This window comes from Anopheles moucheti, unplaced genomic scaffold, assembly GCF_943734755.1.
Source record: "Anopheles moucheti unplaced genomic scaffold, idAnoMoucSN_F20_07 scaffold_16_ctg1, whole genome shotgun sequence".
In the NCBI taxonomy this organism is placed as follows: domain Eukaryota; kingdom Metazoa; phylum Arthropoda; class Insecta; order Diptera; family Culicidae; genus Anopheles; species Anopheles moucheti.
Window position 1 is genome coordinate 1,993,579 of NW_026453626.1, and position 5,757 is coordinate 1,999,335.

The window sequence follows — 5,757 nt, forward strand, 5'->3', positions numbered from 1 at the left end:
GAAGCTGCATACAAAAGTACTAAGTTTGGATTGGATATTTGATGAACATCGAAGTCAACAACTTTTGTATGAAAAAGTCACTTTTAGTGAAGCTGCATACAAAAGTACTAAGTTTGGATTGGATATTTGATGAACATCGAAGTTAACATTTTTTGTATGAAAAAGTCACTTTTAGTGAAGTTGCATACAAAAGTACTAAGTTTGGATTGGATATTTGATGAACATCGAAGTCAACAACTTTTGTATGAAAAAGTCACTTTTAGTGAAGCTGCATACAAAAGTACTAAGTTTGGATTGGATATTTGATGAACATCGAAGTTAACATTTTTTGTATGAAAAAGTCACTTTTAGTGAAGTTGCATACAAAAGTACTAAGTTTGGATTGGATATTTGATGAACATCGAAGTTAACAACTTTTGTATGAAAAAGTCACTTTTAGTGAAGCTGCATACAAAAGTACTAAGTTTGGATTGGATATTTGATTAACATCGAAGTTAACAACTTTTGTATGAAAAAGTCACTTTTAGTCAAGCTACGTACAAAAGTACTAAGTTTGGATTGGATATTTGATGAACATCGAAGTTAACAACTTTTGAATGAAAAAGTCATTATTAGTGAAGCTGCATACAAAAGTACTAAGTTTGGATTGGATATTTGATGAACATCGAAGTTAACAACTTTTGTATGAAAAAGTCATTATTAGTGAAGCTGCATACAAAAGTACTAAGTTTGGATTGGATATTTGATGAACATCGAAGTTAACAACTTTTGAATGAAAAAGTCATTATTAGTGAAGCTGCATACAAAAGTACTAAGTTTGGATTGGATATTTGATGAACATCGAAGTTAACAACTTTTGTATGAAAAAGTCACTTTTAGTGAAGCTGCATACAAAAGTACTAAGTTTGGATTGGATATTTGATGAACATCGAAGTTAACAACTTTTGTGTGAAAAAGTCACTTTTAGTGAAGCTGCATACAAAAGTACTAAGTTTGGATTGGATATTTGATGAACATCGAAGTTAACAACTTTTGTATGAAAAAGTCACTTTTAGTGAAGCTGCATACAAAAGTACTAAGTTTGGATTGGATATTTGATGAACATCGAAGTTAACAACTTTTGTATGAAAAAGTCACTTTTAGTGAAGTTGCATACAAAAGTACTAAGTTTGGATTGGATATTTGATTAACATCGAAGTTAACAACTTTTGTATGAAAAAGTCACTTTTAGTGAAGCTACGTACAAAAGTACTAAGTTTGGATTGGATATTTGATGAACATCGAAGTTAACAACTTTTGTATGAAAAAGTCACTTTTAGTGAAGCTGCATACAAAAGTACTAAGTTTGGATTGGATATTTGATGAACATCGAAGTTAACAACTTTTGTATGAAAAAGTCACTTTTAATGAAGCTGCATAAAAAAGTACTAAGTTTGGATTGGATATTTGATGAACATCGAAGTTAACAACTTTTGTATGAAAAAGTCACTTTTAGTGAAGTTGCATACAAAAGTACTAAGTTTGGATTGGATATTTGATTAACATCGAAGTTAACAACTTTTGTATGAAAAAGTCACTTTTAGTGAAGCTACGTACAAAAGTACTAAGTTTGGATTGGATATTTGATGAACATTGAAGTTAACAACTTTTGTATGAAAAAGTCACTTTTAGTGAAGTTGCATACAAAAGTACTAAGGTTGGATTGGATATTTGATGAACATCGAAGTTAACAACTTTTGTATGAAAAAGTCACTTTTAGTGAAGCTACGTACAAAAGTACTAAGTTTGGATTGGATATTTCATGAACATCGAAGTTAACAACTTTTGTATGAAAAAGTCACTTTTAGTGAAGCTGCATACAAAAGTACTAAGTTTGGATTGGATATTTCATGAACATCGAAGTTAACAACTTTTGTATGAAAAAGTCACTTTTAGTGAAGCTGCATACAAAAGTACTAAGTTTGGATTGGATTTTTGATGAACATCGAAGTTAACAACTTTTGTATGAAAAAGTCACTTTTAGTGAAGCTACGTACAAAAGTACTAAGTTTGGATTGGATATTTGATTAACATCGAAGTTAACAACTTTTGTATGAAAAAGTCACTTTTAGTGAAGTTGCATACAAAAGTACTAAGTTTGGATTGGATATTTGATTAACATCGAAGTTAACAACTTTTGTATGAAAAAGTCACTTTAAGTGAAGCTACGTACAAAAGTACTAAGTTTGGATTGGATATTTGATGAACATCGAAGTTAACAACTTTTGTATGAAAAAGTCACTTTTAGTGAAGCTACGTACAAAAGTACTAAGTTTGGATTGGATATTTGATGAACATCGAAGTTAACAACTTTTGTATGAAAAAGTCACTTTTAGTGAAGTTGCATACAAAAGTACTAAGTTTGGATTGGATATTTGATTAACATCGAATTTAACAACTTTTGTATGAAAAAGTCACTTTTAGTGAAGCTACGTACAAAAGTACTAAGTTTGGATTGGATATTTGATGAACATCGAAGTTAACAACTTTTGTATGAAAAAGTCACTTTTAGTGAAGCTACGTACAAAAGTACTAAGTTTGGATTGGATATTTGATGAACATCGAAGTTAACAACTTTTGTATGAAAAAGTCACTTTTAGTGAAGTTGCATACAAAAGTACTAAGTTTGGATTGGATATTTGATTAACATCGAAGTTAACAACTTTTGTATGAAAAAGTCACTTTTAGTGAAGCTACGTACAAAAGTACTAAGTTTGGATTGGATATTTGATGAACATCGAAGTTAACAACTTTTGTATGAAAAAGTCACTTTTAGTGAAGTTGCATACAAAAGTACTAAGTTTGGATTGGATATTTGATTAACATCGAAGTTAACAACTTTTGTATGAAAAAGTCACTTTTAGTGAAGTTGCATACAAAAGTACTAAGTTTGGATTGGATATTTGATAAACATCGAAGTTAACAACTTTTGTATGAAAAAGTCACTTTTAGTGAAGTTGCATACAAAAGTACTAAGTTTGGATTGGATATTTGATGAACATCGAAGTTAACAACTTTTGTATGAAAAAGTCACTTTAAGTGAAGCTACGTACAAAAGTACTAAGTTTGGATTGGATATTTGATGAACATCGAAGTTAACAACTTTTGTATGAAAAAGTCACTTTTAGTGAAGTTGCATACAAAAGTACTAAGTTTGGATTGGATATTTGATTAACATCGAAGTTAACAACTTTTGTATGAAAAAGTCACTTTTAGTGAAGTTGCATACAAAAGTACTAAGTTTGGATTGGATATTTGATGAACATCGAAGTTAACAACTTTTGTATGAAAAAGTCACTTTTAGTGAAGCTGCATACAAAAGTACTAAGTTTGGATTGGATATTTGATGAACATCGAAGTTAACAACTTTTGTATGAAAAAGTCACTTTTAGTGAAGCTGCATACAAAAGTACTAAGTTTGGATTGGATATTTGATGAACATCGAAGTTAACAACTTTTGTATGAAAAAGTCACTTTTAGTAAAGCTGCATACAAAAGTACTAAGTTTGGATTGGATATTTGATGAACATCGAAGTTAACAACTTTTGTATGAAAAAGTCACTTTTAGTGAAGCTGCATACAAAAGTACTAAGTTTGGATTGGATATTTGATGAACATCGAAGTTAACAACTTTTGTATGAAAAAGTCACTTTTAGTGAAGCTGCATACAAAAGTACTAAGTTTGGATTGGATATTTGATGAACATCGAAGTTAACAACTTTTGTGTGAAAAAGTCACTTTTAGTGAAGCTGCATACAAAAGTACTAAGTTTGGATTGGATATTTGATGAACATCGAAGTTAACAACTTTTGTATGAAAAAGTCACTTTTAGTGAAGCTGCATACAAAAGTACTAAGTTTGGATTGGATCTTTGATGAACATCGAAGTCAACAACTTTTGTATGAAAAAGTCACTTTTAGTGAAGCTGCATACAAAAGTACTAAGTTTGGATTGGATATTTGATGAACATCGAAGTTAACAACTTTTGTATGAAAAAGTCACTTTTAGTGAAGCTGCATACAAAAGTACTAAGTTTGGATTGGATATTTGATGAACATCGAAGTTAACAACTTTTGTGTGAAAAAGTCACTTTTAGTGAAGCTGCATACAAAAGTACTAAGTTTGGATTGGATATTTGATGAACATCGAAGTTAACAACTTTTGTATGAAAAAGTCACTTTTAGTGAAGCTGCATACAAAAGTACTAAGTTTGGATTGGATCTTTGATGAACATCGAAGTCAACAACTTTTGTATGAAAAAGTCACTTTTAGTGAAGCTGCATACAAAAGTACTAAGTTTGGATTGGATATTTGATGAACATCGAAGTTAACAACTTTTGTATGAAAAAGTCACTTTTAGTGAAGCTGCATACAAAAGTACTAAGTTTGGATTGGATATTTGATGAACATCGAAGTTAACAACTTTTGTATGAAAAAGTCACTTTTAGTGAAGCTGCATACAAAAGTACAAAGTTTGGATTGGATATTTGATGAACATCGAAGTTAACAACTTTTGTATGAAAAAGTCATTACTAGTGAAGCTGCATACAAAAGTACTAAGTTTGGATTGGATATTTGATGAACATCGAAGTTAACAACTTTTGTATGAAAAAGTCATTATTAGTGAAGCTGCATACAAAAGTACTAAGTTTGAATTGGATATATGATGAACATCGAAGTTAACAACTTTTGTATGAAAAAGTCATTATTAGTGAAGCTGCATACAAAAGTACTAAGTTTGGATTGGATATTTGATGAACATCGAAGTTAACAACTTTTGAATGAAAAAGTCATTATTAGTGAAGCTGCATACAAAAGTACTAAGTTTGGATTGGATATTTGATGAACATCGAAGTTAACAACTTTTGTATGAAAAAGTTACTTTTAGTGAAGCTGCATACAAAAGTACTAAGTTTGGATTGGATATTTGATGAACATCGAAGTTAACAACTTTTGTATGAAAAAGTCACTTTTAGTGAAGCTGCATACAAAAGTTCTAAGTTTGGATTGGATATTTGATGAACATCGAAGTTAACAACTTTTGTATGAAAAAGTCACTTTTAGTGAAGCTACGTACAAAAGTACTAAGTTTGGATTGGATATTTGATGAACATCGAAGTTAACAACTTTTGTATGAAAAAGTCACTTTTAGTGAAGCTACGTACAAAAGTACTAAGTTTGGATTGGATATTTGATGAACATCGAAGTTAACAACTTTTGTATGAAAAAGTCATTATTAGTGAAGCTGCATACAAAAGTACTAAGTTTGGATTGGATATTTGATGAACATCGAAGTTAACAACTTTTGTATGAAAAAGTCATTATTAGTGAAGCTGCATACAAAAGTACTAAGTTTGGATTGGATATTTGATGAACATCGAAGTTAACAACTTTTGTATGAAAAAGTCGCTTTTAGTGAAGCTGCATACAAAAGTACTAATTTTGGATTGGATATTTGATGAACATCGAAGTTAACAACTTTTGTATGAAAAAGTCATTATTAGTGAAGCTGCATACAAAAGTACTAAGTTTGGATTGGATATTTGATGAACATCGAAGTTAACAACTTTTGTATGAAAAAGTCATTATTAGTGAAGCTGCATACAAAAGTACTAAGTTTGGATTGGATATTTGATGAACATCGAAGTTAACAACTTTTGTATGAAAAAACCATTATTAGTGAAGCTGCATACAAAAGTACTAAGTTTGGATTGGATA